Source organism: Nesoenas mayeri (assembly GCF_963082525.1).
Source record: "Nesoenas mayeri genome assembly, chromosome: 5".
NCBI lineage: Eukaryota > Metazoa > Chordata > Aves > Columbiformes > Columbidae > Nesoenas > Nesoenas mayeri.
The window spans coordinates 3,671,032-3,684,494 of NC_137548.1; positions in this window are offsets into that span (position 1 = coordinate 3,671,032).

Below are 13,463 nucleotides of genomic sequence, written 5' to 3' on the forward strand. Positions count from 1 at the left end.
CCCATCTTTCTTATCGGCCCATTTTAAGTACTGAAAGGTGATTGCACTGTGCGTTCACTCTGATACCCTCAGAGCTTGTGAATCCATCAAAATTCAAAGAAAGGTAAAGGTGTCCCAGATGCTATTATATTCACGGCCATTTCTTGCAAAGCTGGGCAGAAGTGGGATACCCAAGTCAGACTGTGCAGTGGAGGAAGGAGGAACATGGCTGTAACCGGGGCAGCTGGCTCACAGGACAGCTTGTTCATTATTTCAAAAATCAGTTTCATTTTCTTGCCCAAATAAGAAAATAGACTGAAGTAATTTCCCTGTGCAGATCTTGTTTCCCATGATTTTGCAGCTTAGTAAGACAGGCTTTGTTCTTTTGCAGAAGACCTCTAGTTCCTGCCTCCATCAGTCTTAGCTGCCTTCCAGCTGGTTTTCTGACACACTGAGCAGCCACAGATCCCATTTGTCTCAGCTGGTTTTCCCAGAACTCAAGACAATCAGCTCTCTATGTTTTCACACCTGATTTCCTTAAAGCAATGTTATTTATTTATCCGCATGCCCTGCTGGCAGATCTGGTGTTTGATTGGCACAGTGATTGCCACAAATGAAATTAGAGACCATCTTCTCATGAGTATGGCTCATGCACCACATGAGGGCCCTGTTCCCTTCATCCCTGGACCGCTGAATTAGCCTGTGATTAGTATTTACCAGAAGGTAACTCTTTTTTGCCACCGCAAAACACATTTAGATGCTTTTCATCCTTCATTTAATTACAGGTGTAGGACAACAATTGCCATCCTGTGCCTTGGAGGCCAAACTTGCAGCCTGACCTGGAGAAATCCTCAAACACAGAAGGTAGCTGAAGACCTGCAACAGCAAATGGTGCTTCAGGGGTCTCCAGTGGTTCAAACTCCCTTTTCTTCACCCATGTTCACAGTTCCAGTAAAACTTATCAGATAACTCGTCTAGCTGTCCAGGTCCTGGGCTCCCAAGTTTAAGAAGGACAAGAAATTACTGGAGGGAGTCCATGGGAGGGACACAAGATGCTGAGGGTCTGGAGCATCTTTCTGATGAGCGAGACACTGAGAGAGCTGGGGCTGTTCAGCTGGAGAAGAGAAGCTGAGGGGGATCTGATCAATGGGGATCAATATCTCAGGGTGGTGTCAGAGGATGGACCAGACTCTGTTCAGTGGTGCCCAACGCCAGGGTGAGGGGCAACGGGCACAGACTGAAACACAGGAGGGTCCATCTGAACATGAGGAGAAACTTGTTTGCTGGGAGGTGCCAGAGCCTGGCCCAGGCTGCCCAGAGCGGGTGTGGAGTCTCCTGCTCTGAGACATTCAAACCCTTGGACCGACCTGTGTGATCTGCTCTGTGACCCTGTGGACTGGATGATCTCCAGGGGTCCCTTCCAATCCCAACTATTCTGTGATTCTGTAAGAATTTTTCATGCTACATTCAGTTCTTTCTGTTTTTTTTCCCATTTATTAAGCTGTGATCAGATTGCATCAGCTGAAACTCAGGGAGTTTGCACAAAAACTGAGTTTCAAGCAGGACAAGAATGTCACCTTTTCATCATCACTGTCCTCACTTATGTTTACTGGTGTCTTCCTGCACGGCTCTGCCATTTCTTCATTGTGCTCTTACATTGAACAAATCCCTGTTGCTGCTACCAGTGGTTAAGCTACCATGGGTTGCTTTTTATTCTAGTTGGAAGCTGATGGAGCTACAGAGTTTGTTCAAAAATTTGTGTTCTCCCATAAGGTTGTTGTAAGTCTCACTATGGTGATATAGTAGGAACATTTTCTCCTCCAAGCCATTCTGTGCAAATGAGGTTATTTACCAGGACTGTGATGCATTGATAAGTGGCCAAAATTAACTTGTGAAGATGCTGAACAACAACAGGTAGTATAGAACAGCAGGAGAGGAGGTGATCCAAAATTCATTTTAGCCAAGAACTCCCTTTTTATCAACAAACTGCTCCACAAAGAAGAGGTTCATGTCCCATCACCACACATGTGCCTCCTAGGAGGAAGGCAGTGAGAAGCCTTATATTTTATATAGGCAGAGCTAAGGCTGTGCTTATATCCACCCTGTATAACCACATATAGCCCTGCCTGGTCCTGCAGTTACACGTTAGAGCTGCTGCACAGCTTTGGACTCTGAGGAGACGATGCTAGAGATGGTATTTTTCTTACACAGGAGCAAAACACAGTAATTTTTAAGCAAAACTCTCCCATAAAATTCAGGCTGGGACAGTGAGATTCTCCATAGTTTCAAAAACAAGAGTTTACCAAACCTTACTTGTGTTTACTCCGGTATACTGGTGGCTGAGAGGAGTATGTCCAAGTTCAGCAGATACGTATCTGTGGGTAGCAGCAACATCCCCAGAGCTCAGACAGATCTCTGCCCTCTCTGCGTGCTCCTGAACATCCTCCATCCACTTGTCTCAAGGTCTATATAGGTCCTGCAGTTGTTCACCTTAGACATTGGGAAGCACAAAAACAGAATCAAGATATTTTGGCTCCATCTCCATTTCCTGTAGAAGGCCAGGCTAGGAAACAGATTAAATGGATTACGTTAAATCCAGATTAAATACTGGCGTGTACCCAGGCCTGACTTCCCATTCACATCATCAGTTGCTCAGTGGCCATGTGGCCAGAGCATTGCACGAGCAGTCCATGTGCAAGCAAGTTGCCTTGTAGAACATGTTGTAGGAAGGACCCCAAATTCAATTTATCCGCTGGAACGCAGCTGTGGGATGTCACCACAAGGAGCCAGGGCCCAACAGCAAAATGCAGGTGAGGGAAGCACACTCTGCCCAAGCTGTCTGCATCACAAGTAAGGGCACAACTGAGCACATTTGAAAATACAACCCAAACCCAGGTCTCTCCTGGCATGCCCCAAAGCTTGTTGCAAGCTTGCCATCTGAACATCAGCTGGTTACCTCGTAGGATGGTCATTAGGTGACCTGGGGTATGGGCCCAGGTTCAAATATAACCTCTATCACAGGTGTTGTCAGAGCTTCTGCTGCTGAGGCTGAAGCAAAGGGACGCACCAATTTCTGTATATCAGACTCTCAAGAATTAGAAAATACCAGAACAAAACCTCAATATGTCCCTCTGCAGCATGAGTGTTGCAATACCCTCTACCCAAATGCCTATGCCTGGGTTTGGTTTTGTTTTGTTTTTCTTCCACAGGTCATGCCTCACTTGATGCTTTGGATGGATGGTGTTTTGGCAATAAATCATAATGAAGAAGAGCTGATGAAGATGCTGGAGGCTCTAAGGTGGCTGAGACTGTGTATGGAAGGTGGACCAAAGGCAGAACCCCAGTAAATTGCCATGGGAATGAGGCTTTCCAGAGGGGAAAGTGGGACAGTTGGACTGGCCCCATTAAGGCAGAAAACTACCAATCTGGCCTAATCTTGGATTTGGGGTAGAGTGGTCTTGCCATGAGCGTCTTTTTAACACCAAATAGCTGTTGACAATCACATGAAAACAGCATTTAACATAAAGCAAGACACGAAGGTCTTTGCAGAATAGAATGTTTCCTAAAACCGCTATTTCAAGGGCGGATAAAAAGAAGCAATACGTATGTAGGGCAGTTCTTGAGACCTACAAAACCTTCATGTTACGTTAACTGAAAGGAAACAGCTTCTACAGGGTCCTTCTCTCTCTTGCATCTAAGAGTTCAGGAGAGGGTGACTACAGAGTTACGTGGTCAGTAGTCACCACAAAGTCTGCTTTTATGTTAATGTGCCTGATGTGCCAGTGCTTACAATTTACAAGCCTCTGACTTCTACTCCTCTGTTTTCTGCGGACTGGTATTTTCAGGCTCCTCACAAGCCAAAATGAGAAAAATGCATCTCATTTTTCAAAGGCCAGAACTGCTGGTGCAGAAAATAGCTAAGTGCTAGGGACCGAGCTCTGCTTCTGCCTTCATTGAGATAAATCCAGCATCCCTCACTGCCTTCGGCTGATTTACTCCCCGTTCGGTGTAACCAAAAGCAGAATTTGCCTCTTGCTGTTTTTCGTCGGCATTAAGGCCTTTAAAGAAAATCCTACAAAAAGATTTAGGCACAAACAAAATCTCCCGCTTTCCACAAATCTGTCTGAACTTACACCACGAAAGGAAACGCAGAGGAACCGAAGCCTCTTGCAAGGGACGAGGGATTCTCTAGCACGGTCAGCTGTGCATATATTTACACATGATATTAGCAGAAAAAAAGGCAAAACGGGTGCATCGTGACCCAAGGTGGTCCAAATGTTCTGTGCTATCATTGCTGCTGGGGCCAAAGGCATTGCTGGTCGGTGACTTGATAAGCGTGATGAGCTAACAAGCAACAGCTTAATCAGCACAGATAATTCTTCTGCAATATATGAGATAATTATGCCCTTTTTTCCAATTTTTAGGAACCTTATGGACTTTTTCGCTTATAAATATGAGATAATGCCGTACAACTTGACCTTCCCAAACAAAGCTTTTGCAGAGAGCAGCGTAATATCCGTGGGTTGTTCACGAATAGAGCTGCTGGCTTATCTAGGTTGTTTTTTTGTCCGCTGCAGCTGGCCAACTGGAAAGAACAGTAGGAAAACTGCAAGAAAACCCTTTAAAATTCATTTAATTTTTGTACACATGAATAAAACCCATCAGGTTCTGACTTCAGGGGTCGCTCCTGTTATTTTCTGGGAGACACCAACGGCAGGACGCAGCATCCACGGGGTCTCACCTTTCATTTTCCCAGGGAGGATCCAGCTCCGCTGCGCTTTGGGGAAGGAAACTGTCTGCTAAACACCATAAACCTTGCATAACCCATTCCATCTCCTGGTTATTCCTTCCTCTGCCCTCAATAATCACACCTCAAGAAGCTGCCAGTAAGGCCCCTGGAAACAGCCATTCTGCCCAAAGGCTGGACACAAAGAGAGGCCATTCAGGCATCCCCTCAATGTCAAAAAAGGCCGTAGCAGAGCAGGAGTAACACAAGGACATTCTGCAGACTCCAGGGTGGCCGCCTTGAACCATTGCATTAGTCCTGTGCTCCAGACAAGATGTGTCAGAAGCCCAGATTGGAGGGTGGGGGATATCCTGTCTCCCACCTCCTTTGCCTGGCTTGAATTCCTCCCGTTTTGGGCCGGCTGGAATTAAAATAAAGAGTCAGGACCATGCTCTGCCAAGTTCCCTCGGTTGTGGTCAAATCGGAACGGCTGCCCATCTCCGCCCCTTGCTCATTTGTGTGTGCCTGTAATAACTGGATTTCCCAGCTGGTTTCCCAGCCCAGGACCTGCTTAACTCCAGTGAGCAAACATGAGTAGGAGAATTTGGTCCAAGCAGGCAGGTGCGGTGGCTGGATAGCTTGTGGATTTCCCTTCTGCCGCGAAACAACAGTTACTGCACATATGTTGCGGAGATAAGCGTTGTTTGCCATCGGTAGAGGAAAAGCCAGAGCCTCACTGCAATTTGGGAGTCTTGCTGTCAACAAGATGCAGGAGCAAAAGGTGTGTGTGAAATAAGGGAGGATGCTCAAAGGGAGGATGCTCTCTCAGCAGCCGAGGAATAGAAGATGAAGCGTTTTGGCTTCAGTTTCTTGCAAACAGGGAGCATGTCTGCCCTGGAGATGGTGGGTGTGGAGTTACATCTGTGTCCGGCGCTGATGGGAGCATTTCTGGAGTGTTAGGCTCAGGTTAGGCTTCCCAAGGAGACTCATTAAAACATAGGAGGGGTCTAAAAACAGCTGTAAGCACCAGTAGGGGTGTAAAAAAAAACAACCCTTCACAGTTCCATTTAGCAATCTACAGCTTAGCAGAGAGGAGGGTAGGCGGTAACTTGACTGTGGTCTGTAAAGTACCCCATGAGGAGAAGATTTCTGACACTGGAAGGCTGATTAATTGGGCAGACAAAGGTGAAGTGAGCCTGAAGTGCTAAAAGCTGCAATTAGATAAACTACACCTAGGAGTGAGTGGTCCTGAGTGAAGGGAATTAAATGCTGGAGAAGTTCACCTGAGTGGCAGGTCCTGGTTCACTCCTCTGTGTGGTGGTGACGACACGCACCTCTTCCGCTTCATGATGTTCCCTGTTTATTTTCTAGCTCCCTTTTGTCTTTTCCAGAGGATGCAGGGGACATTAAGGCTTGAGATGACTTAAATGTCCCTCGAACCATGTGTGGAGATTGAGTCAATAACAAACAGCCCAACAGAAGGTCCAGGCCAGCGGGGTACAGCGTTTACCCACCAGGATACCAGACCAGCCGGGAAGACTTGGCTTTTCCACTGAAGCATTTGCTTTAGGGAAGGAGACTCCCAATTTCTTCCCCTGTCCCATGTTATGTTTCTGAGGGACTCAAACAGGCAGGGTGGTCCAGCCCCATATGTAACAGATGATCTATACATACCAGCCCTGGCCTTATTCCACCCCGTAAAGCAGCACCCACTCCTGAAGTCCATGGAGTTCCAGGAGGCCAAGGCTGGGAGGAGAATAAGACCTCCTGTTTCTAACAGCCTCTAATCCCTGCCCTCCATAATCAGTTTTAAAATGGCCATCAAATCTTCCCTCTGCCTCTAATTGAAAAAGTGATGTCAGCAGTAATCTGCTGCCCCAATTTCTCCCCATATATTCGGGCAGTTTGGGCTAATGCATTGTTCCGTAAACATATGTTTTAACGCAGCCATGTGCACACACTCACACAAAGAGAAAGCTCCGAATGCGCTGCACTAGTTATGGAGACTAATGCCTTAAATATTACTTTTAGTACTAATGTCAGATTATTAAAAACATAATCCATTCTCCTGATTGGACCTAATGTAAGCAGGAGGATAAGAGGGCTTCTATCCATGCATTAACACATTTCATGGAGTGTAAAGCCACTTTCTTCCTCTTAAAACATAAGGTCAGGAACTAATAGAATCTGTACTTCAAGTGGGTTTTTAAAACATATTACATAGAAAGTTTAGTGAAAGTTAATCTGTCAATAAGTGTTGGCTAGAGCTGTGTGGGTAAACAAGAAATAAATGTAATTCACATGCAATTTTTTTCCTGTTAAAAATCTATCTGTGCACTTTAAAACATTTATGTTTAAATAGAACAGAGACTAGCACTAAGAAGCACTCAGCCCAAAGCAGCTTTATGTAAATGTGTTGTAAGGGACTAAAATAAAGTAAGCTACCCAAATCTCCCAAAGATAAAGGGAGAAGGGCTCTGACCCCGCATGAATTTGCCCCCCATCCCATCCACGTGCTGTTCCTGGGCTTCATTCCCATTCCCCCTTGCTCATCTCTACACAGTGGTGTCCCCCATCTCTCTTCAGTCTCCCACACACATCTACTTTGTGCCCGGGCAACCCCGGGGCTCGGGGATGGCTTGGCAGCAGTGGGTCAATGTTCTTGGCACCCTGGTCCTGACCAGTGGGTCTGTCACCTCTCCATGACCCTCATCCTCTGCCAGACCCCTCGGTGCCAACCGCAGGACCTCCTCACCCACACATTCCCACTGTAGCGGGCTGGGTTGTTTCCAAAACCAGCCCCCTTTGTCCATTTCCTTTACCCAGCCTCTGGAGAACAATTTGAAAAGCTCAAACTAGGCACTGAAGCAAAATCAATACGCTCAAAGAGCTGATTTTTGCCCAGGACACGCAAATGGGGCTGAACCATCATTTTTAAGTGGCCTCAGGTCTGTGATGTTGGTGGAGGCCAGGCAGCTGACCCTGCTGCAATGCATTTAATTGCTTATCTGAGGGTTTGAAGAGGGGCTGGCAGGAGATTTGGGGAGCAGGCTTTGGAGCGCAGAGCCGGGGTGACGGTGCTCCCTGGGGGAAGGCATGCAGCCAGCTGCCCGGCTCTGCCTCCTCCCAGCTCCGACAGCGCATCTTCTGGGCTGCTCCACCACCACCCTGTTTACAACAGGAACCGTTTGGTTCCCCTAAAATAGAAATAAGAGTCGGTACAGGGGGTGCTGGCTGCCAAGGGAAGGAGACAAGAGGGCGAGCAGGCGAAAAAGGAGGTGGAAGCTTGTGCTGGCAGGCACCAGGACTTGGCCCTTGTGCTCCCAGCCACATGCCAGAGGTTTAAGCTTCATAAACAGGCTGCAGCCACCAGGAAGAGATTGATGACATATGGATTTCATACATTCGGCAAATGAAAGAAAAGCTCTCTATGGCTGCATAGGATTAGCAGAATTATGCTGTTCCTTATCACAAGGGTTCTGGAGGGGAGCTGCATTGCTGAGACGGTGGTGAGGGTGTCCATTCAAACTTTTGCACCATTACTGCAAGTCACTTAGGGTCATCATACTTATCTCAGTGGCACTGGAAAGGGCTGACACCATTCGAGAGCCAGGCAGGAGACCTATGGTTGCGGTAAAAGGGATGATGGTCCTGGCACAGCTTGCTCCATTCAGGGCTTAAATATGGGGCGTAGAGCCTAGAGAAGAAACAGCTGTGCAGGGTATTGGAGGAAGGAAAAAAAGATAGGAGTCAAATTTTGGCTTTTATCTGGTTCCAGGGAAATGTGGAGCAAAGTGATTTGGCATTTCCCACCCTGCTATACAATTTAGGCAACGTTTGCCAGTGTGGAAGTAAGTTGCTGACACTGCTTTCAACCCAGCAACCTTGGGCTGCTACAAGTCCTCAACCAAGTAATCTAGTACCACCAAATCAAACAGCGGGACCTTCCACTCAAGGGGCTCATTTTCGAGAAAAAAAGCTGTTACCTTCAGATATCCTCAGGAAATTACTGTTTCCTACCACACTTAACCCTGTGAAACATCATGCACCGGCTTGTGAGCGAAGTCACTAAAGAAAGAATTAAAAAAAGTAAAATAAAAATCTAGGATGCTACATAGTGACACCCCAGCCATCACCTGCCCGTGTTATATCAGTAAAACAGTAAGACAACACTTTGAAACAAATGAAAATTGGTTGGTGAGTGTGACGGTTGTACAGAGCAGGAGAGAGCTGCTCTCTAAACCCCTTATGTGGCTTGTGTCCTTCACAGAAGCTGAGTATGCCTGGGGGGATCAAAAATCCCTACAAATGGGAATTCCTTGGCCATCTCTAAGGCTATGATTTTGTCATGGCAGCCACAGGAGCTGTGAATTTGAATTAACTCCATGAAATCTTGCAAATGGATGGAGAAATACCTCTAATTCAGCAGAGTCTTTCATTGTTTTCCAAAAAGATGGTGTTGTGCCACGAGCTAATGGCAATTCAAATCAGAGGAGATATCACTCAGAGGGGTTTAGCTCTTGTAGCTGTGCCTGTGTCCAAGACGTGCAGTCGAGTAGGGATATGGAAGGAGTGGAGGAAAATGACTGAGATGACTGAGATCAGAATGAGATGTGGAAAATTTGAGCAATTTCAGCAATAGCAGATGAGTGACAGTGCTGGCTCTTAGCACCAGTTAAAGAGAAAACAGATACCAGAACTCATGAAGGGACAGTGGCTGGTCTGGTTTTGCCAGCTGGCCAGTGCCACCGGTCACACCAGTGTGTCCTTTTCTGTATATGAAAATTCACCATGTTTGGCAAAGTTCAGAGACTTCATGAGTACAAGTTCCAGTTAAATCATAGAATCACAGAACAGTTTGGGTTGAAGGGATCTTCCAAGCTCCCCCAGTGCCCCCCCTGCCATGAGCAGGGACATCTTCACCAGCTCAGGTTGCTCAGAGCCCCGTCCAGCCTGGCCTGGGATGTCTCCAGGGATGGTTCAGCCACCACCTCTCTGGCCAACCTGGGCCAGGCTCTCACCACCTTCAGTGTCAAAAATTTCTTCCCCATGTCCGGCCTGAATCTCCCTCCTTTAGTTGAAAACCTTCACCCCTTGTCCTTTCACAACAAGCCCTGCTAAAAAGTCTGTCCCCATCTTTCTTGCTGGCCTCTTTTAAGCATGGAAAGGCCACAGTAACGTTTCCCCAGAACCTTCTCTTCTCCCAGCTAAACAACCCCAACTCTCTCAAATACCTTCAGATACTTGGAACCCTCTTGAACCTTGGTGCCACCGAAGCCATAGCATTCCTGTAGTGGCCACTGCCCTCCGAGACGTTGGTCAGTGACCATCATCAGTGCTGTGGTGAGACGGTGCTGGGAATGAACTCACAGGTGACAGCTCCAGCTTGGGATCACACCTGCACCAGCTTCTCCATGGAATAAATTAACACCTCATCATACTGTTAGTGAAAGATGCAGTTGTCTGTGGGTGTGTATGTGGCTGAGCCAGGTGTTCATGACAGATATTTTAGGGCAACAATGATGCTGAAGGGAGTGGAGCATCTCCCATGTGAGGAAAGGCTGAGGGAGCTGGGGCTCTGGAGCTGGACAAGAGGACACTGAGGGGTCACCTCATTCCTGGGGATCAATATGGAAAGGGTGAGTGTCAGGAGGATGGAGCCAGGCTCTTCTCGGTGACAACTAATGACAGGACAAGGGGCAATGGGTTCAAACTGGAACACAAGAGGTTCCACTTAAATGTGAGAAGAAACTTGTTCCCGGTGAGGGTGGCAGAGCCTGGCCCAGGCTGCCCAGGGAGGTTGTGGAGTCTCCTTCTGTGCAGACATTCCAACCCGCCTGGACACCTTCCTGTGTAACCTCATCTGGGTGTTCCTGCTCCATGGGGGGATTGCACTGGATGAGCTTTCCAGGTCCCTTCCAACCCCTGACATTCTGTGATTCTGTAAGAATTTTTCATCCCTAACATTCCAATCCCTGACATTCTGTGATTTACCATTTAAAAGCACCTGTAAGCCAAGTGCCTCATTTGGTATCATTCCAGGGACTTTTCCCCCTCCTCTTATCTCCATAACATAAGCTAAAATTTACTGCTCTGAACCTATAGTCACATCACCTGCTGGAAACTCCCTTCTTCTTTACATTTAAGTGCTTCTTAAGCAGCATCACCAGTGCATCAAGATACTGTGGGTTTTATTTTCAGCTTGCTTCCCTTTCGGGATTCTGCGCACCAGAAACAACATCACAACCTCCATGTCCCATGATCCTTCAGCAAGATCTCCCCAATTCCCACACAGCCCAAACAGAGTGAAGATTTCCCTAAGGACAGCAGGACAAGGGCAGACAACAGACGTGGCATGAAGGAGCAGTCTGTGCGACCATCACGCAACTACATTATAGCAACGCAGCTGAAGTTTAAAACATTAACAAATTTGGCAATGTCTCCTGTACGGCAGATCAGTGAGTACTGAAGCAAAATGGGGCCAGAAGCTAATTATATGGAAATATTTCTATTTGCACATTTCACTGGAAGGCAAAGCGGAGAGTATAACTAATATATCTCCACAACTGACAGGAATATTAAGTTTTCTGTCATTTTGCTACCACAGCTACCTTTCTCAGCATGCATTCTGTCCTAGTTCCTATTAAGGTGAGAGCAGAATCAAACTCATTAATTGTCAGCATTTTAGATATGATAAGAATTTAGTGGTTGGTGTTAATTAAACTACAAAACAACTCCTCTTGCTGCGGTGTGCATTCCAAGTTGGAGCAATTAATTCACTCACTTAAACTGATCAAGATTTAATTACCATCACTCTGTGCAATTACTCCATAATTAAAGTAATTTGGTTCATTCCACTCGCTGACAGTGTCATTGAACAGCCATTCATAGTACCAAAAGAAGTGATAATTAACTTAAAGAACAGCTCGAGGCAGTTTTACACAGACTTTTAGTTATTCCTAAATATACCTATATGGGAGAAAGAGACCTATCACGTAATACAGGTGTTTCCTAGTAAAGGGGTTTAGATATTTTATGTTCTTTTTTTTTCAGCCAGCACACTGTAGCAGACCCAATTTTGGGTAAGTTGTCACCAGACACGATGCCATTTCTAAGCACAATAAAACCTGGGTCCCTCCACCAGTACAGACATTCCCTGCCTGTTCCTGGAGACTCTTCATTAGGAAAGAAATAAAACCCTCAATAAAAAGCTCCCTCTACCAAGATAACACTGCCAGCTCCTGAGATCTTATCAAGCATCTTGTGACATAGCAAGTCCCTGGTTGCTGGGACCAAGGGAGTCTCAGGGTTTTCAACCATCAAAGTTCTTGATCCTCAAGTAGATTGACAATAGTACAAAAGCTTGATGTAAACATAGTCTAAAAACTAAGACAAGTTAAAAATAGAAGCATGTGACTGAAGCTAATCTCGTGTTTGGAGGTTTGGAAAGTGGTGGAATCTGGCTCTCTCTATATATATATTTGTTTTTAACTTGAAGGGCTGGAGACACTACAGATAAAACCTGATGGCCTTAGAGCTCATCAAGTGCACCTCCATGAAACCCAACCTACTTCTGTTCCCATCTATCATCCATCCCACCTGCTTCCCCCTTGGCTCTGTGCAGCATCTTCACCTCCCATGGAGCATCAATACTTAGAGCAGCTATTATTATTATTATTCACAGTATCACAGTATGTTTGGGATTGGAAGAGACCTCAAAAGATCATCCAGTCCAATCCCCCTGCTGGAGCAGGAATACCCAGGTGAGGTCGCACAGGAACATGTCCAGGCGGGTTTTGAATGTCTCCAGAGAAGGAGACTCCACAACCCCCCTGGGCAGCCTGGGCCAGTGTCTGTCACCCTTACTGAGAAGAAGTTTTTTCTCAAATTTAAGTGGAACCTCTTGTGTTCCAGCTTGATCCTATTACCCCTTGTCCTATCATTGTTTGCCACCGAGAAGAGCCTGGCTCCATCCTCGTGGCACTCACCCTTTATATATTTATAAGCATTAATAAGGTCACCCCTCAGTGTCCTCTTCTCCGAACTAAAGAGCCCCAGCTCCCTCAGCCTTTCTTCATAAGGGAGGTGCTCCACTCCCTTCAGCATCTTTGTTGCCCTACGCTGGACCCTCTCCAGCAGTTCCCTGTCCTTCTTGAACTGAGGGGCCCAGAACTGGACACAATATTCCAGATGTATTATTATTATTATTAATTAATAACATTATATAAATTATATGAATAATTATATAAATATAATTAATAACCATTATATAAACAACCATTAATAATAATAATAATAATAAATAATACAATATATTGTGTTCTTAATTAATATATTATTATTAATGGAAGCACAGGCTGTTGGGGTGCGTCACCAGCTGCCCTTAGTCCTGCCACAGGAACATTGCTGGTGGCCAAAAGGGCTAAATCAGTTGCTCAACAAATTTTCAATGGAAACTACAGCGGACACCTGCCTTACCTTGTGTAAGGTGCTGAAGTTAGAACAAATGCAAGGCCAGAGCACCCAGGAATATTTTTGTATATACTGTTGTCAAATTTAAAATTAGGTTTAATATCTGATCTTGGTGTTCACGGCACATTTATTCAGAACTCTATTTTGTGCTTGTTTTATTCTAGAAAATGGTTTTGCTGGTAGAATTATTGCCCGAGAGTTGGAAGTGAATACTGCTGCCTGCTTTCAGAAAAGGGTCTTTGCAGTCACAAGCACAAAGTCGGTACCAGAAAACCCTGTGCTAAGC